This window comes from Saimiri boliviensis, chromosome 1, assembly GCF_048565385.1.
Source record: "Saimiri boliviensis isolate mSaiBol1 chromosome 1, mSaiBol1.pri, whole genome shotgun sequence".
NCBI lineage: Eukaryota > Metazoa > Chordata > Mammalia > Primates > Cebidae > Saimiri > Saimiri boliviensis.
The window spans coordinates 136827256-136848232 of NC_133449.1; the positions used below are offsets into that span (position 1 = coordinate 136827256).

The 20977-nt window shown below is 42.4% G+C and overlaps 1 protein-coding gene across 1 annotated transcript in view; it reads right to left on the minus strand.

Annotated features, from left to right (window-relative positions):
• Positions 1 to 20977, minus strand: part of WWOX (WW domain containing oxidoreductase) — a 1146684-nt gene that overhangs the window by 417975 nt on the left and 707732 nt on the right. The window lies entirely within an intron of this gene.

The following is a 20977-nucleotide window of genomic DNA, read 5'->3' on the forward strand; positions in this document are numbered from 1 at the left end:
TCCCTGGAAAAGAGTTGGTGCTCAGTATCTTGTCCAAACCCTTCCAGGGGTCTGACCTGAATGGACTTCATCAATGAACTCTCTTGGCCCCTGGCTACCGGCTGGGTTAGGCCAATAGGAGACAGTGACAAGAAATCCAAGGAAGGGAAGCTTATTAACCTAGTGCCTTTCTAGAGGGCTAGAATGAAGGTGGCTGTCTCCCTTGACCAAAGGTCACAGTATGGTCGTCCCTATGTCATCCTGTCCTTCCAGTTCCATCCTTGTGGGACCCAGTAACTATTCTTTCGTCTCCTTGCCCTTAGCCAAAAGAGGGTAACACCTCTACTGTTACTTCCCTGGGGTACTATACTTTTCATGCAGTTCCCCCTCTACCCACTTCCCACTAGATAAATGGCATCCTTAAAGCATCCTAATCAGAATGTGCCCCTGCTTCCTGATGGGACCCGATTTTATAACACAACTTGAAAAACAATCTGAACAGCTCTGAAACTAAACGGTGGTATCTAGCATTCCCCACAGGAATCTGAGGCTTTACTGATTTGAAAGGGAAAAACAAAGGGAGAAAGAAGAAAGAAAGAAACAAAAGGTGGGGGGGGGGTGTAGTGAAACGGTCTGAGAAATAAAGTATAGAGCCCTGAAATTAATAAGTAGTATTTATAACTTTGCAAAGTGATTCAAAGCTTTCCTGATTTGAAAGAAGAGAGAGACAGAGAGAAGGAAGGAAGGAAGGAGTGAAGGAAGGAAGGAAGGAAGGAAGGGAGGGAGGGAGGGAGGGAGGGAGAGAGGAAGTGGGGAGGGAGGGAGGGAAGGCAAGGGAATAAAAGGAGGCAAAAGCAAGAAAAAAAGAAAAGAAAAAAAGGAAAGAGAGAGAGAGAGGGAGGGCAGGATATGGAAAAGGGAAAGGAAAGGCACAAAGAGGGGAAGAGGGAGAAGATGACAGAGATGAAGAAAGCTAATACCTACAATGAATATACACAATGACAGCTTCTAAATGGAATTCTAGTGACGTGAATGTACCAGTAGATATAATTCCCGAAAGTGATTTATCCAACCCAGGGAGCCTATGAATCACAGAGAGGATGAAGGATCATCAATTAATCAGCAACTGCAGAGTAATATACCTGTGTATGTATGTAAGTGTCCATGTCTACACAACATAAGGTAGATCACAACAAAGAATGTCACAACACACTAACATTTTTCCCGATGCTGAATTACCGAAGTCCCTGCAGATGTTGTAATCAGTTGTTCACACGAATTCCTCTAAAACTCGAAGACAAGAGAAGTCATCTTACTGACACACTGCTTTCCTATCCCTTCCCTTTATAAACCTCTGAAATACAGTGCGAGTTCCTGAAAACCGGAGAAGACTTTGATGCGTCCTCAGTTCACCACACATCCTTCTGGCCGTGAAGCCCCAGCTCTGCCTGCAATATTTCCTAAGTGTCTGAATGCAGAGTCCACACACCATTACTGTCTCTTCTGGCATTATGACAAAATGACTGAGCACTTGTCTTTTTGGATCTCGTCCTGTCATTTGTCTTTCTTATGGAGATTTTTTTCCCCCCTGCATAAGATGATTTGTCTCCAAAAACAAAGTCTTAATAGAGTTACTCCTACAGAGGAGAGCAAATCTAGTTTATATTCCCACCTTCTTCCACACTTGATACTGTGGCCCGCTTCAATCAGGATTAGGGAGGCTTAACAATTAGAACCAAATGTCCTGTTCGGCAGGCAAGAGTCACTCAGAGGAAAGAGTGGAAGGCAGAATTCTCCGGCGCTGCAGAAGTTGTCAAGACAATCATGGTAGCAGGGAAAAATGCTTTGATCAGTTGTTGATTATTAATTTAATTTGTTAACAGTAAATATGGCTCTGACAGTCTCAAGTGATACAGGGGTTCCCGTAATATTTCCTAGGGATGTTTTCTAAATCGACATGTAATATTTGATAGCTTATGTGAACTGCCAATATGGTGTCATTCTCAAATGTTAAAAACAACTGTGGCTGCGTGTGTCCACGTCAATACACTGGGGATCAAAGGAGGCAGCGTAGGTGATTGCACAGAACCTGACATTTCGTAGGTAAGCTGCCATTTAACAGATCCAGGTGGAAACTGCAAATCAGCTAGAAGACTATGTTCTGATAGAAATGTGTGGAGATTTTCAGTGCCGTTTTGAAAACGTATAGGCAATGGGTACCCATCACTCTGAAGAAGAGAATTAAAGAACCATCTAATAAAACTGTACGAGGACTCTTCTTCCCCCTACTCTTAATTAACTGGTTTAGGTCTGGAAATTTCCATAAAGGGCTGAGGTATTACCAGGAAGGAGAAGCACTGAAACTTCACACTTTTCCTTTAATAAATCCATGCTCTTACTATTTCTTTCTTTTTTTTGAGATGGAGTCTTGCTCTGTCACCCAAGCTGGAGTGCAGTGGTGCGATCTTGGCTCACTGTAACCTCTGCCTCCCGGGTTCAAGTAGTTCTTCTGTCTCAGCTTCCTGAGTAGCTGGGCCTACAGATGTACATCACCATGCCTGGCTGTCTTTTTTTTTTTTTTTTGGTATTTTCAGCAAAGACAGGATTTCGCCGTGTTAGCAAGGACGGTCTCGATCTCCTGACCTTGTGATCTGTCCGGCTTTGCCTCCCAAAGTGCTGGAATCCCAGGCATGAACCAAGGCACCTAGCCCCATGTTCTTAGTGTTTCTATTGGTGCTGTGAGATCTGTTAGATGAATAGGACACCAAGGGTCCCCCAAAGGAGACTGCACCTTGAGAAGGTAAGTGTGGAATGCTGACCCATGGAAGAAGGGAAAACTCTAATTCACATGCCACTGATCTACTGCATAAGGTGATCCTCCCTTGGAAACAGTGACCCAAGAGCTTCCAGGAGCTCACATTCCAAATATGATGCTATCCTTCCCTCCCTTCTTCCTTTCCCAGCTAAGCTCTGAGAAACTGTCATGACACCCGCAAGGGCAAAGGGAGCCCACGTGGCCTGACTCACACTCCCAGTCCTCTTTCTAGAAGGCATTTGGAAACAGGGGTGGCCCTTGTGTACTAGCACAAATTTCTGGAGTTTCTAAAAAACTGATGGGAGGAAGGAAAGAAGAGATGACACCAAAAATAAAGGCTAACTTCTACCTATCTAGGGCAAGTGGAAGTTGGAAAGGAAGGAATCCTGCCAGGGGCTGGCAGAGTCATTAGAATGGGGGGATAGGGCTTCAAGTATAACATTAACTTGAAATGTAAAACGTTAATTTCTGAAACCCCGTCTCTACTAAAAACCCCAAAATAAGCTGGGCGTGGTGGTGGGTGACTTTAATCCCGGCTACTTGGGAGGCTCAGGCAGGAGAATCCCTTGTAGCCGAGAGACGGAGGTTGCAGTGAGCAGAGATTGGGCCATGCACTCCAGCCTGGGTAACAGGGCGAGACTCCGTCTCAAATAAAAAAAAGAAAGATTTCATCTCATTCATACACACTAGAGCAGCAGAACATATCAAATACAATAAAAAGTTTTCGGTTAAACACTCTATTTTTTTCTTCTTCATAGAATACCGTGTTGGATTTTTTTTTTTTTAGATCTCTGTTGGCTTTGATTTGGTTTGTTTCCTCCTTAAAAAACAATCTAACTTCTGAAAACATTCTGCTCTGGCATCCATTTCAAGTAATAGACACATGCTCTAAAGGAAACCATCCAGAAGAGGCATGTGCACATGTTCCCATGTGACTTGAGCTTGCATCTGAGAAGGGTGCAGGGGAGAACAGAGAGAAACAGCCCTCCCTGTGTACAGAACGCCGTGTGTCCTCAGGGCTTCTCCAGGCCCATAGCTCATTAGCTGCAGCTGGTACGAAGCCTGCAACCTTTGAGGCCATAAAACTCCCAATAATAATTCATTAGGTCCTGAGAATTCTCCTAAGTACATTTAGATCAAGTGCATGACATTTCGCCCCTAATAGCGGCACTGGCTAACGGCCTAACGGAATTTAGATGGCTCCACCAAGCCACACAACTCTATTATGTGTGTTCAAATGAGGGGCAGCTGTGGAGGTTGATGGGTGGACATAAAATAGCAGTTTAGGCTAGTGGTCAAGATCACACACCAGGACACTGGGCAAATCAGAACCTTCACATCTCAATTTACTCATCTTTGACGTAGGACATTAATATGGAACCATTCAATCTAGTGTGAGGATTACATGGGATAAATGCTTGGCTAACACAGGAAACTAAAGATGATGGCATGTTTTTCTTGTGGAGTTTATATTTAAACCAAGGAAGCACTCACAGAGAGGCCTCTGCTTCCCAGAGTGTCGGCTACTGACTTTTCTAGTTGAGAACACCCTTCCATGACGTTGGAAATTCACAAAGGTCCACGTTTTTAGTAACCATCAGTTAGTAAAAAAAACACATCAAGGCCTGTGTTCAAGCTTAGAAGAACAAGAATAGTTTTACTTCTGTTCCATTCCTCTTGTTTTAAATTCACTGGGTGTCACCGAGCTCTGTAAACACTTAATTCAATAACACTTTAAAATGGATTTCTGCTGTACATATCCCACTAGCATTTACCCATATCTGAAAATGATTTGCACGTACATGTAAGACCTATTATTTGTCCTATCTGGAATACAATACTTACAGCATATACAGGTTTGAAGAAGCCATATAGTCGTTGCTTCTGGGTTTTAAAGGGATCCATAGTCCAGAGGGGTGAATGATTGCCCTTGGGGACTAGGGGTTCAGGGTCCCTATGGGTATCAGAGGAGGAGGATATTTAGAGGGGTTGAAAGAGGACATAATCTTGAGGCTCAATACCATGGATGCTAAAAATTGAGGAGGGGGGATTACTACAGAGAGTGCCAGTTGCATGGGCCTAAGCCCTAGAAGATTCTCCAAATAGGGAGGGGGATGCCTTTAAGCACAAAAGTCTGTGGGGAAAGATGGGACATCTGAGCTGGTTGACTTTCAATTCTGGAGTGAACATGGAAAAAGGAAAAGGAGAACCAGTCTCTAAAGCAGTTGAACTGTCCAATGCAACGAAAACATTCTGGATCTGTGCTGTCCAACGTGTTAACTACATGTAGCTACTGAGCACTTGAAATGGGGTTAGTTCATGAAACTTGAAATGGGGCTAGTTCATGAAACTGAAGAAGTGGTTTTTACAAACTTAATATAACTTTAATTCATTTAGATTTAAATAGTCACATGTGGCTAGTAGCTACCATAATAGACAAAGACACAGCTCTAAAGTTTGGTCAGGCTGGTTTGAAGAATCCCCAATCGTCTAACAGCAAGTTATTTCCTCTCTCTCTGAGAATCAGCAGATGCCCAGTAAAGGCTGGCGCCCTTCAATCTAAGGGAATATTTCTTTCCAGAAGCCATAAAATGCTCCAACATGAAATTGAGTGGCTTCATCCCATGGCACTCTGCTTTTACCACATTTGAATCAGGTTTTAGTCACTGTCATGTAGAATCCGTGTAGAAGCAAAAACATTTAAAATAAACCCAGGCTCTGGATGTTAAAGCTGTCATCTTTTTTACATGGCCTCGTGATTTAACGATTAATGGACCTTAAAACAATCATAAAACATCAAGGCCTGTGTTCAAGCTTAGAACAAGAATAGTTTTACTTCTGCTCCGGTCCTCTTGTTTTAAATTCACTGGGTGTCACTGGGCTCTGTAAACACTTTTAAGTATTTTGACATTGTGGTATGAGATGTTGTTAATCTGTTTCCTCCCTGACCTTCATTGGTCAGTGGCATGTTGTGTCTCAGTGGAAAATTCATGAAAAACAGCAAGGTTGTACTCGGTGACATAGATGAGGATACAATAAACTTAAATAATGGCCATAATATACAGATTCCAATTCAATAAACTGATTCACCAAAGACTTACTGAGCACGCAGTCTGCACCAGGCACTTGGTGGACACTTACACATACTACATATTTAATTTGCATAATGCTCAGCACAAATCTGGGGTCAGCATTAGCATCCCCTGTTTCATAGATGAGCATGCTAAGACTCAGTCATGTGGCTAGCAAGGAGCAGGAGTAGGATTCAAAACCAAGTTTCCTGACCCCCTCCCAAATACACTTCCTTTCCCAGTACCCCACTGCAGGATATGAATTGCTCGTTTATGTGGCAGACTGTATCTTTTAAAAGTGGCCATGGCAGTATTTCCACATTCTCTTCCAGAAGAGGCGGGGTCTGTCTCCTCTTCCGGTAAACCTGGTTGGGGTGGCTCTTTCTGACAGCCTACAAAAATAGAATGCAGGAAAACCAGGGCTATATAACTTCTGTGAGCAGTCATAAAAGGCAATGCAGCATCCACTTGGTTGTCTCTCTTGGGATGGTCACTATTAGAACCCAGCCACCATATTGTTAGGAAGCTCAGGGTACATGAAGACAACGTGTAGGGGTTCCAGCCAATAGCTCTTCCAGCAAAGGTACCAGCCACCAGTCAGCAACCCTGAGACCCATGAGTGAACAACCTTTAGGCGATCTCAGACCATGGCTTTCAAGCTGTTTCAGCTAATGGTGACTGGAACAGAGACAAGCTGTTCTTGAGAGCCCCACTGAAACTACAGATCCCTGGGGAAAAAAATGATATTGTTTTAAACCACTAAATTTACAGTTGGCTTGTTATGCAACAATAGTTACTGGAACATAGCCAAACATTAATGAAACTCTACAGAATAGGGAAGCGCTTCAATTCCTTCATCAATGATATCCAAATGGCCAGAAGATGGGTTCTCATGAAAGAAATCCTAAGAGGAAAGTGATCAAGGTCTTGGTTGCAGAAAAACACCAAGAATTTGGTAGGCTTACTATATCAGGGAATTAAGTGAAACATTTGAAGGAAAAGAACACAGACAGCCTAATGAATATACCACAAAGTTTAGATTTATGGGATTATATATTTATTTCTTTGACTACTAAGATGTATCTACAGCCTCAAATGGCTTTGGACTAATTCATTATTTTGGCTTTGAAAGTTTCTTTGTCTTAAGAAGATACTCCACTTTTTTCTCTTTAGGTTATAGGATGGTAATGGGTGTTACTCCACAACGTTCAGAATATGAAAAAAAATGTTTCTGGGATACTAGAAAGGGGACCCAACAAGGCAGAAAAAAAATGTCTTAATCTTTCTGTAGTCACAGATCTTGGCACTATCCTTGACAGTTTGGAGAGGAATTAAAAAAAAAAAAAGTTGGATATCTATGGAGATACAGCCATACAAAGAGTTAAAGGAGGCTGACAAAGAGGGACACTGACTTATTTTTGACACTGCCATGTTTCATCCAAATGGGAAGCTGTTTAAATCTTAACACTGAATAACCTAAAAATCCAAAGTGGATCTCACGCTTTTGTATCCACCTTCATGATGCCTCACATCTAAGCAGTTTTGTGTTTGATTCCCCAGAGGCACTGGTGAACTAATAAGGTCTCCCTCAAATACACATTTCCTTTCCTGGTTCAGCATTCTTCCCCTATCATAAACATTTCACAATCTAGTTCTTATTCCGTTATTCTGGCAGTGATATTCTTAACTTCATGTACATGACCACATACACAAAACTACTTTTATTTTTAAAATGGGTTGCACGTATCAGGAGAAAGGGGCATTCTGCTCATGCAAAGCTTCCCAAATATAAATGGAAACTTCCCAAATATCAATGGAAACCATCCTTAGATACTGGTAGTAATATTTAAATCTTTCAGGAGCTGTTATTTTGGAAGAAATTTAGATTAATTGGGGTGTTTTAAAAACCTGTAATACTGCCACGGTTACATCCTGAGGATCACAAAATGCCTAAGGTATAAACAGGATTTTTTTCTTTTTATTGATGGCTGTGAATTTTCTCTGCACACCTGTACTATCAAGGTAACTTTTGCTATAAACAGCTTTTTAAAATTATCACATAAAAAACTATCAAGCACTAAATTAGAAAAAAACAGAAATTCGAAAGTGATAGTTAAATTTATGAAGCAATTCTGCTACACTCAAAGGCTCATTGCTTGACATGTAAAAAATTTTGAGCTGCGTGTAAGACTGGGGTATGAATTTCCCTCCAGTGGGAGAAACCGCAATTCACACCAGCTTCCAAATGAGAGCCACGCGCAGAACATATGCGCTTCGGATGTGCGCTTGTTTGCATGACTAATGGAGTTAATATTAAAAGTCTTTTCTCATCATTTCAATTCTTTCTTTCTTTTTTTTTTTTTTAATTTGGCTGAGTGCCTTTTTTGCTACCTCCAAGAGCTGTTAATTTTGTTCGCTGCCGAGCAAAAGTCAAAGTCAGAGTCTAAACAGCTTGTAATGAGTTTTCAATGGCCCATCTCAATGAAATTGAGGGCAAAGACCAGCCGGCTCAGGCAGTGTCAGCCCTCAGAATTTATTAGTGAGGGCGCATTGGGTTCCGGGGAAGGCACAGAGGAGTGACTGCAGTTCCTGGGCTCTTCAGAGGAGCCCCAGCCCTTATTAAAAAGTGGTAACAGCGACAGGGCATGTGCTATCTGACTTATCTGCCACAACCTCCACGGTGGCGGGTCGTATCTGGTTGGGAATGAAAGAGAGGGAAGTCAGCTGAAGGAAAGAAGGGCTTCCATCTCAAAGTGACGTGGCTGTTTCGATCTTTCCATCTCATTCTCAATCAGCTAAGAAGGAGGAGCACCTTCCTTCCTCCAAGATCATGAAGTACCACCGCCCAGAATAGAAAAGCCTGTCTGTCTGGTGATGGTGATTTCGGCAAAATGAAGCAGTATGCAATGTGTGAGTTCTGACTACTTTATTGGCTCAATTCTTTTAAAATTCCTCCATCACACCACTTCCAACAGATAGATCCTCTGTGGTTTCACTTCCAAGAATGCCCTTTAGGCAGGATGTGGTGGGTCATGCCTATCAACCCTGCACTTTAGGAGGCCAGTGTGGGAAGATTGCTTGAGCCTAGGATTTTGAGACTAACCTGGACAACATAAGGAGACCTCACCTCTACAAAAGTAAACCTTCAAATTAAAAAATGCTCAGGTAATGGTGGCACGTGCCTGTGGTCCTAAACTACTTGGGAGGTTGAGGCAGGTGGATTCATCGAGCCCACAAGGACAGTGAGTGCTTCAGGAAGCCGTGATCGCACCACTGCACTTTAGCGTGGAGAACAGGGCACAACCCTGACTCAAAAAAGAAAAACAAGAGGCCCTTTTAAATCCATATAATACTTTTCTGCACAAATTTTAAATCTCCATATAAAACAGAACTCTGCATGAGCTGGAGAAATAAATCCTACACTTGAGAAGGAAGATCGAATTGACATTAGACTTTCTGGCCAAAGAAATGCTCTGCAGAGCCACTACAATAACACATATGAGCAAGAAGAGGTTTGGAGAGGGGGAAGAAATGTCTTACTTCTTCATAGCCACACCTGTTTAAGGAAGAGCCTATGGGGTCTGTGTTAAGGACCGACTTGTCCTGTGAGTGGAATGAATCAGAACTGCTGGATTCTGCAAGACTGATTTTTATACAATTGATATTAAATTATGATTGATTCCAAGACATTTTTAACAAAACAAAAAAATAGAGCGCCTACTAGATGCTCTTGTACCTGCTAGCCACAGTGCAAGGCGCAATGAATTCCACGGCAGGCCTGGTGATGAAAGTCAACTCATCATTCTTGCCACTCATTCATTCATTCATTCTTTTCTTTACATTTCTTTTTTTGAGATGCAGTCTTACTCTGTGACCCAGGCTGTAGTGCAGTGGCACCATCTCATCTCACTGCAACCTCTCTGGCCTGGGTTCAAGCAATTCTCCTGCCTTCACCTCCCAAGGAGCTGGGATTACAGGCACCCACCACCAATCCTGGCTAATTTTTCTGTTTTTAGCAGAGACAGGGTTTCACCATGTTGGCCACACTGGTCTTGAACACCTGACCACAAGTGATCTGCCTGTCTTGGCCTCCCAAAGTGCTGGGATTACAGGCATGAGCCAGGGGGTCCAGCCATTCAACCACTAATTCATCGCTTTAGTCACTCACTATATTCACAAAGATTTACTAAGTAGATGTTACAAACAAAACGATTGACTGAGTTTCGGGGAAAATGATTGGTCTTTGTCCTCAACTATTAATAATTTAGGTTCCAGTAAAATTTCGTAACATTCCATATTAATATAGTGTATTTCCAAAGCCTTCTGTAAACCACTATTTATTTAAATACACTCCCTATTTATTTAAATAGACTTGCTTCCTTAGCATTCATTTTTTATAACTTACCTGTTCAATTACATTCACAGACCTACCCTCACTCTCTAACAATTTATGTTCCTTTTTGTGTCCTACAGCATTGCTGGGAAAATGAACACAAGTGAAGTGTCTTAACACAGAGCCTGTGACAGAAGGTCTTACACACATTCAGTAAACACCAGCCAAAAACAAAAAAAACAAAACCCAAGCAAACAAAACACAAAAAATCTTTTCTCTTTGCGCTGAATTTATCTGTCTATTTCTAAAGCACGTCTGATCTAAGAGTGAGATTCGCTCACAGGCATATTCCTCGTCACTTTCACAATGACAATAACGCCAATCATAATAACCAGCAGCATCGGCAGAAGCCACCACGGTACACCAGCCTCCGAGGCAGGCCCCTTCCATGCATGATCTCAGTGAATTCTCTGCAAGGCAGGTTCTGTTCTTATCCCATTTTGCTGATAAAAGGTTGAAAGAGGTTAAATCAGTTCATTTTAGATCGGGGACTTAGACTCAAAAATCTATAAAATAGCAATACTCCGTTTAAATTGTACATCTTATGCAGCTTTCACCTCCTAAGCAAAAACTGAAATGTCCCTTTGCCTGAAAGTGAAATGCCATTAATTTATATACACTAAGGAGAGGGACAACAGCAGGGTGGGGGTGCACGTGCTCAGAAGAGGTATCCAGAACTCACGGCTCACTTTAAAACTCTAGGGATAACTTCATTCAGAAACCAAGTTAAGGAGAGAAATTGTTAGTGTAGGGTGAGAGTTCAAAAATTTCCCCAGTAAGGACTTTGGTGGCATTCAAATGCTAGGGGGACAACTATCCTCATCGGAAGCTAAAATGTCAGGGGTTGGTTTGTTTATTTGTTTTTGAGACCGGGTCTAGAGCTGTCACCCAGGCTGCAGTGCAAAGACATGGTATCAGCTCACTGCAACCTCCACCTCCCAGGTTCAAGTGACTCTCCTGCCTCAGCCTCCTGAGTAGCTGGGATTATAGGCACTCACCACCACACTCAGCTAATTTGTGTACCTTTAGTAGAGACAGGGTTTCACCAGGTTGGCCAGGGTGATCTTGAATTCCTGACCTCAGTTTATCCACCTGCCTCGACCTCCCAAAGTGGTGGAATCAGGGGCGTGAGCCAACACGCCCAGGCCAAAAATGACAAGTGTTTTTAAAAAATGAGATAGAGACTACTTGGGATGAGCATCACTTGACCCTGGGAGGTGGAGGTGGAGGCTGCAGTGAGCCGAGATCATGCCACTGCACTCCAGCATGGGCAACAGAGGGAAACTCCGTTTCAAAAATAAATAAAATAAAATAAAACAGAGGTAGAAAGAGAATGACAATAAAACTGCCCAGAAAAGTGTAGTATGAAATAAATAATTACATGGGGTGATCGTTTACATTTACGATTTTTTTTTTTTTTTTTTTTTTTTGTGTGTGTGTGTGTGTGTGTGTTTTATGAAATCTCCATTCAGAAGCTTGGTGCTTCACGGTTAAATCGAGGAATGCCTTGCAAAAAGTCTCTAAAAACTATCAGGCTGTCTACTGACTGACCATAATTTGTCAAGTGAGTGCTGGGGAGGACATGCTGTCTCAAGAGGAGTTTGCTGTGGCTGCGACACCCTTGGCACAGACCCAGATGCACCGACCTTACCCAAGAATGCATTTGGGATTTTAGACAATTCCCTCATTCTGAAAAGAGGCTGGAAGTCAGGAACCCCATAAAATGTTTGCAGTTGAATCTTTGCTGTTCTCGGCTTCCCGTTTGGCCGTCAGCTGCCATTCCAAGCCATTTAGCAAAGGAAGCGAACGGCAAATCCTATCAGAGTGGGGACAGATTCTGCATAGTAATTCACCTTACAGGCTACTTCTGACCACACAGGCTTACCCGCCGTTCCCAGACCTCCAAATTCATAGGAGAAGGAAGAAGTGTGGAGGATCATTTTATGTGGGGTCATTTTCACAGCCGGTGATGACAGGCACCTACGCAATCATAGCCAGCAGGTATCATGGGACTTCAGCTGGTCACTCTGTTCCAAGCGCAATTTTAGAACAACGTATTTGTCTTTGTGTTAAAAGCACATGGTACACATTTCAGAAAACCAGGCCCTAGCATTCCTCTGAAATACCGTGGCTGAAAAGTCCGAATTTTTTTTTTTTTTTTTTTTGCCACGGAACAGTGAACATTTATACAATCATTAAAATCGCATCTACCACCATATTTTTTCTCCTTCTCAGTTTTAATACATTTTTGTAATTGCATTGAAGATATTCTAACCCTGTTTTTAGTGCAAAGATAAAATTTATGAACCGTGACAAACATATCATCTCAGAGCCAACCCGAGGATAACAACGTGCTTGGCAAAACCCAGGCATTTCTTCCCTTCTGTCCATTTTAACGGGGAGGGAGAGAAAAAGGGTTCATCGGAACCCCAGACCCGGAATGCCAGATACGGGGGAGGTTCCCAACCGGTGCCTGAGATTCAGGACACATTTCAGGGCAAAGGTGTCATTCACTGAGAAATTCCTCTAAAGCTACGTAACCGGAACTTCGACTAATATGCGTTTAAAATTTTTATATTGGGTGTAATTGGGCAGTTTCTGTCAACACAGCCAAAGATAATCTGAATAGATTTGTTCTCCCCAATAGCATGCCCAATTCCCTCTTTATTCTTTTGTTTACTTTCTTTTTTTCTTTTTTTTGAGACGGAGTCTCACTCTGTCACCAGGCTGGAGTGTGATGGTGTGATCTTGGCTTACTGCAACCTCCGCCTCCTGGGTTCAAGCTATTCACCTGCGTCAGCCTCCCGAATAGCTGGGAACAGAGGCAGGCACCACCACACCCGGCTATTTTTTTTTTTTTTTTACTTTAGTAGAGACGAAGTTTCACTGTGTTGGCCAGAATGGTCTCGATCTCCTAACCTCGTGATATGCCCACCTTGGCCTCCCAAAGTGCTGGGATTATAGGCATGAGCCACCATGCCTGGCCTTGAGTACTTTCTTCAGAGAATGTTTTTGGGTGATATGAGAGAGCAGGCAGCATGAAATAGCAGAAAGGTGAGGACACAAGGTGCCAGAGAACATGAGCTTCAAGGTTCAGGGGGACCGTCCGAAGCCACGTGACCAGGGGCAAGTCCCTGTGCCTCTGACAGCCTCGCCCTCATCAACTCCACAAGGAGAGATCTGGAGTGGACTTTCGAGCTCTAAAATGATGAGTGATGAAGATACTATTTAAAACAAACTAAAAGACCTCCAACTTTGAGACTCTATCCCTGGTGAGAAAATCATCGTCATAAGAAAATCTTCAATGCTGATAAGTTCTTAAAAACCCAGCAATCACAGACGGGTGAGCATGTGTTTGCTAAGCCAGACGGACACCATACATTTTTAAAACATGATTTTTGGAAGCATCTACCCTGGGGTTTTCATTTCTTCTTGCACAGTGTACCTCCGCTGAAGAGAGAGCAAGAGCGAAGACTGACTCCAGATGAACTTTTCTGCACCGTCTCCCTTTTTCTTTAGAAAGGCAGAGTTTTAAATATTTCCTAACTTCACATAATAGCCTTGCATAAGACACAAATGCCAGGAACCATAATGAAGTGCAGGTAATCTACACAATTTAAAAACACTTATTGTGACAAAATAGATTGGCAAGGTATAGACGATACAAGCACATATAAATGAAATGCATCCCACTGGAAAAGCATTTTGCTCACATTGTCATTTACGGCTCCTGAATTAATAGACCAAGAAAGGCATCACCGGCCCCAACAAAATGCCGTAAAACCACTGGCAGCGAGCGGTGTCTCAAACTTTAATTCCCCAGGGGAGAAAAGGACGCTGTCTAATCTGTATTCAGTCCTGACATTGGCCGCATCTGATATGGAACATTAGCTTCTAAGTCTCTCAATAGACTAGTGTCCTTCAGTTTATATTACTTTATGTTAATAGTAGAAAAATTACACACAACATCATTTATCATTGTTATACTCTGCTATACATCCCATAGCTGATTTTAATATATTTATTTACCCCTGAGATGGTGAGAAATTAAATATATATATGTTTCGAGAAAAACCTATAGGGAAAGAATCATTATAAATCTTTAAAAAAAAAAAAACAACCAACAACAACTCCCTTGGGGTGGGGGGAATATATCGCATAGCTAAGCTTGTGCATGATAACATACTTTCTGCCTAAGGACTCGAGTACAGGCTGTACAATAATTCCCGGGGCATGAGTACATAACAAAAAAGCAGCATATTAATGATAAGATAGCTTTTGCTCCCACATCGCACCCGTTTTTTTTCCATTTGTCGCTGACATCCTTGGGTTGTATTATTAGCTTTTTTGACATCTGACCTCTAGCTAGGGAAAGGCAAGATTTCTTTCTTCTTTTGAAAAGCGGTCAATCTGAGCCTGACTTCTACTCTTTCTGACCCAGATTCAGCAAGCCCAGAGCGTCACTTCAGTTTGGGTTAAAAAAAAACAGCAAGGCTTGTTCTTGCTCATGCGGTGGTGAAGGCGTCGTGGCTTTGGTATCATGACCTCTGTGCCTGGTCTAAGCTCTATCCTTTGCTGCCTGTATAACAAGAGCGAGCTACCCCATCTCTCTGAGCCTCCTTTTCCCCAGAAACAAAAGGAGAAGATTGGATTCCATGGGCTAAGATTTCTCATAGTTTCAGTGAGTTTTTAGTAGGCTTTGTTTTTGGTTTTAGAGACAGGGTCTCACTCCGTCACCCAGGCTAGTGGGCAGTGGTATGATCATGACTTGACTGCAGCCTTGACGTCCTGCGCTGAAGCAATCCTCCCACCTTGGCCTCTTGAGTAGCTAGAACTACAGGCATATGCCACCATGAGCAGCTAATTTTTATATTTTTTGTAGAGACAGTCTTCCTATGTTGTCCAGACTGGTCTCGAGCAACTGGCCTCAAGAAAGCCTGCGGCCTTGACCTCCCAAAGTGCTGGAATTACAGGCATGAGCTAAAGTACCTGGCTTCCAGTACATTTGTCACTGGAGATTTTTCTGGGATAGTATTTGTTACTTATCAAAGTTCCATGAACCTGAATGAATCTTCCTATTTTTTCAGAAAAGCAAATGGAATCTCAGGAATACTGACATGACTAAAGCCCTAGGTTGAAAAAGCAGCCAGATCGGAAATGAAACAGTTCCTCAATCTTGCCTGGCACTCTTTTCTTGACTCCAGGCTGCCCTGAGAACATCTCTACAAATTAGAGCAATGGGAATGGGTCTACTTTAGGCCATTTGGGGAAATGACTACAAGCTTGTATCTGTCAGGGCTGCCTTTTTAAATCTAATTTTTCATTTATTTATTTATTTTTTTACCATGTTGACACTGTAAAATGGATACCTTGTGTCATGCATGATTATACAATACAGTCTTGTCATTTTGTCTTCTTATATGGGTCAGAGGTGGCTGACTTCAGATAATCCTTTCCTTTTAGTAGATACTCTTCATTCAGAAGACACTCACAGATTATGTCATTTATTCCACAGGTACAATTTCCTCAATTCTATTGATAAAAAAATTAGGGCCTGGCACCATAACTCACGCCTGTAATCCCAGCACTTTGGGAGGCTAGGGTGGGCAGATCACTGGAGATCAAGAGTTTGAGACCAGCCTGGCCAATGTGGTGAAACCCCGTCTCTACTAAAAATACAAAAATTAGCCAGGTGTGGTGACACATGCCTGTAATCCCAGCTACTTGGGAGGCTGAAGCGGGAGAATCAGTTGATCCTGGGAGGCAAGCCTGCAGTGAGCAGAGATTGTGCCACTGCACTCCAACCTGAACAACAGAGTGAGACTCTATTTAAAAAATAAAATAAAATAAATAAATAAATAAATAAAAGACAAAGAAACTTGGTACCAAAGGCTCTCACTGACCAGCCCCAGCTGATACAGCTATGAATGGCTGGATGGCCACTGGGAACTGAAGCCTGGTTCTGACTCCTAGCCCAGGCAGGGCCCTCTCTAATACTTTGCAATGATGTTGATAAACAGATGTATCTGTAATGAACATGAACAATAACTCTTTCCAAAAGACAAAATAAAACTGGTATCATTTGTACAAGATCATGCAATTTAAAAGCAATACTGTAAGCAATCTACAACAGAAAGCAAGGCTGAGAAGGCCATGTGATCACTGAAAACATTTCTCTTGCTTCCTGAAGGCATCACTAGACTACATTTCCCAGACTCCCTTGTAACTGGTTGTGATCATGTGACTGAGATCTGGCCAATGGGATGTAGGTGGAAGTGATCTCACTGCTTCTAGGTTTGACTCATAATAACTCTTTGGAACTCTGTACTTTTTCATCTGTCAGTGTCTAGACTTCAAGGATCCAGCAAAGGAGTTGGAGGCTCCAGGGGATGGCTGAGCCCAAGATGTCAATTTCTGGGTCCCTGAATCACAGCATGGGAGGCCAGTTGCTGACTGTCTATACTGATTGTTAAATGAGCCAGAAATCAACTACAGTTCTAGGAATTGTTTGTTACAAGAGTTAAGTCAATCCTGATTAAAGGAAGAAAGTCCTGGAAGGAAGGCAAGGCATATTTCTAAATGTGATAGCTAGGTAGACATTCAGAGCCATTCTCACTGCCAGCTGAAAGTATTTATTAAATATTCTGTCTTCAAGGACATATTATTACTAACTACCCCAGTGGGCCTTAGGATATCTAAACATTTACAAAATGTTTTTTGCCTTATCTTAGACATCATCTGATCTTCTTCCTGTCAATTCTCTTTCATTTTGTTCACTTACTTGTACCTTATACTTTTGCTTCTATTTGACAATAATAATAATAGCCAACATTTATTGGAATCTCACTATATACTATTCACTCTACTAGATACTTTATTTTTATATTCAATATCTCATTCTATTTTTAAGAATATCAGGTAGATGTCATTACTGTCCCATTTACAGATGGAAAAACTGAGGCTGAGAAATATGAGACTTGCCCACTAGATTGAATCCCCAGAGCCACACCCAATGCCGATTGTCTGTTAATAAAAAAATAAAAATTCAAAAAAACAGAAATATAAATGAGTGTTAATTGGTAAGTGAGGCCTGGTGCTCCCAGAAAACACTGTGTCAGACATCTGTGTGAGAAATCAGACCCTGGATCCTTTTTTCAGAATTGGGAAGACTCGGCCGTGGCCTAAAGCCCCAGGTTTGATGTAGAGGATCTCGTGAGCACTCCATCTAGACAGACGTTAAAGACGATTACTTGTTGTGGGTCCATGGGTGGCCTTCCCAATTCAAGGGTTCCCTTTCCAGCCTACTTATTCACAAAACAGCTGGGAAGACAGAAGGGCATGGTGGTCAAGAGCCAGCTTGCAGGGGGTTGGAGTGCCTGGACTTAAAATCTACCCTCTACTTAACATCCTGGGTAAATTAAGTAAAGTTTTTATGCCTCTATTTTCTTACATGTAGAAAGAGAGTATCTGTAAAGTGTGAATAACAAAGCAGCCACAAAGCACTTAGCACAGTATCTGACACCTTTTGAACACTCAATAAATGTAAGACATTATTACTGTCATTATCAATATCATCACTATCACCTCCTCCACCAACAGCACCACCCTCTAAAACAGGATCTGCTTAACCACCATCGTCCAAAATGAGTGGGCTGGAAAACCTGCCAGCTCACAGATCAGTGTGAAGCCTCCCCCTCCGATTACTTACAGACTTCCCAAAAAGCTTACGTGATGATGGTAAGATTAACTTATCAACCATAGATATGTACAGTATGCCAGGCACAGGGCTAACATACAAAAGGGAAGTCATTTCTTCATCTCTAACCCAGTCAAGGGCAGACAGGTACCAGTAGCCACAGTTGGCAGTTCCGTGCCCTGTGTCTGCACCTTCTGCATTATACAGGGTCTGCCTGCACTCACAGACTGAAGACATGTGTCTCCATCTTCTCCGGCCAGAGCATCACTTTCATAGCAGAGCTAATAATAACAGTAAGCATAAAGACAAAGATAACGGCTGTAGGAATGATAGCAGCAGCTATAACTCACCAAGGTCTTGCTATGGGTCAGCCATTGTGCTGACCACATGAAGACCATACTTTACTTAATTCTCACAGCAACACTAAGAGGTATTAGGGTTATTACCTCTTAGATTTATTTACTGCCCCCCCCTCCCTTTTTTTTTTTTTTTTTTTTTTTTTTTTGGATGAGAAAATCGGTATTCAGAGGGTTTGGGTATTTTACCTAAGGAGACACAGATAGAAGGAACTGTCATAGTCTTTTGGGGCTTTTATGACAAAATAACATAAGCTGGGTAGCTTTTATTTCTTCTGGTTTTTGTTTGTTGCAGCTTCCTGAGCCAGAACAGGCTCAGAGAGACTCCTGAGAGCTTTTAAACAACAGAAATTTATTTCTCATGGTTCTAGAGGCTGGGAAGTCCAAGATCAAGAAGACAGCAAATTCAGTGTCTGGCCAGAATCCCGCTTCCTCATAGATTCATGGACAGTCTTCTTGCTGTCTCACATGGTGGAAGAAGGAAGGCAGCTCTCTGGGGCCACTTTTATAATGACAATCATCCAATTATGAGGGCTCTGCCTTCATGTCCAAATCACCTCCCCAAAGACCCCATCTCCTAACAAATATTGAATGATGAGGGGACACAAACATTATGACCATAGTGGGATTTGAATCCAGGCTGCTGTAACTCAAAGCTTGTGTTACTAAAAACTTTGTTAAATGACATGGGTCTTTCTGAGCCCTACCTGCCCTAGGTCCCCTTCCATATCAAAAATTTCATTTTCTTTTCTTTTTTTTTCCAAATATTTCTTTCTTTCTTTCTTTTTTCTTTTTTTTTTTAAGAGACAAGGAGGTCTTGAACTCCTGCCCTCAAATGATTCTCCTGCCTTGGCCTCCCCATATGGTGGGATTACAGACATGAGCCACCTTGCCCAGCCAAAAGTTTTCATTATTTCTAACCCGGATTCCTCTTCAAACCCTTCTAGGCAATGTTTATTCCACTGCAAGGATGAATTGCATTTCCAATGTTTCTGAATGAAATCATAAGTTATTTCCGTAATGGCTGAATAGTCTGAAAAAAATATAATTTTGCTGTGTGCTATGTGGGCACACTGAATAATATTTAAACAATAAAGGTTGCCTCTTATGTACTACAGCTGTGTTTTATGCTAATAACTGGAATCATTTAATCATTATGAGCTAATGACCTGCAAAATTTCATTTAAAAAAATGAAGTCATATCTGGGTCTCTGGAAAGAAAAATTGGATAAAAAATGAGGGAAGTCAATGTTCAGTTTGTATTCTTGAGTGGAGAGCAGCTGCCGAGTCTGTGCATATCATACCAAGCTTCAGCATTTAAGTAACAGCAGAGGCCCAGCATGGTGGCTCACACCTGGAATCCCAGCATTTTGGGAGGCCAAGGCAGGCGGATCTTTGGAGACCAGGAGTTCCAGACCAGCCAGTGCAACATGGCAAAACTCCGTCTCTACAACAAATACAAAAATTAGCTGGGCACGTGGTCCCAGCTTCTTGGGAGGCTGAAGTGTGAGGATCGCTTGGACCCAGGAGGTAGCAGTCGCAGTGGGCTGAGATTACATCACTTCACCCCAGCCTGGGCAACAGAGTGAGACCGTCTCAAAAAATAGATAGACAGGTAGATGGAGGAAGGGAATTCTGCATCTTAAGGGACTTAATGGTATCACTTGAGCACCAACCATATAAAGAGATTTCCTGTTGCTGTGCCATGGTTATCAAGGTTTTGGTCTGTGACTTTCCTTCTGTCTGCTCCATGCTCTGTCCTTCTAGTGTGGAATCTGTTACTGCTCAACCCCCAGGGTGAACAGAGAAGACAGCTATGGACAATCAGAGTTCCCTGATGGCAATCTTGGTGAGGATCCTGGCCTTCCAGGGCATTCCCATCCCGAACCACTCTTTGCTTTGGCTAACCCTCATCTTAAGATTTTTACAGGTGAGATGCCCCCGTAGAATTGTATGATAAGCTCCGTCCACTGCCTACCCTAAAGGAATCCTTCTTCCTTCCTTACTGAAATAATTGTGATTCTGTTTGGGTGAGAGTCCTGGGCAATGAATCAAAATCAGTCTAAGCCAGCATGATGTGATAAATCTGTATTAAATGTCCCTAAGATTTTACTAACCCCTTATCCATGCCCTCTGCCATGCAGTCTTGCAGCACCTTGTCGGTCTGTAAGTTGGACATAATTCCTCACCCGGGAGTACGATCATATGATTTGCTCTGGCCCAGAATGAGGAAGTGATGGGGAGCCATCTCCAAGCTTTGTATGTTTCTGCCTGTTTTTTATGTTTCTACCTTTAACTATGAAAACAACACATGGGGAGCAGAGGAGAGGGACTCAAGGTGGGGCTGGGTTGTTCCAGCCACATCCAGCCTAGAACAGCCCACTGCCAGACCCATGAGCAAGATGAGCTGAGCAACACAGGGGAGCTTAGCTAAGGTCAGATCAAACCCAGAGATGGCGAGAATCGAATGTTTACTGCTGCAGGCCACTGAAATCTAATGGTAGCGCAGTCAGCCTGCAGCAATGGTTAAAGGACACAGGTGACATCCTACTCCCTAGCATCAGAGACAGGTCTAAGCTGACTATGGGATGTAGTTAAAGGGGAAATAAGGGAAAGTCCACAACTGGCTTCTGAAGGAAATTTCTGCCTTAAACAAACAAACAAAAA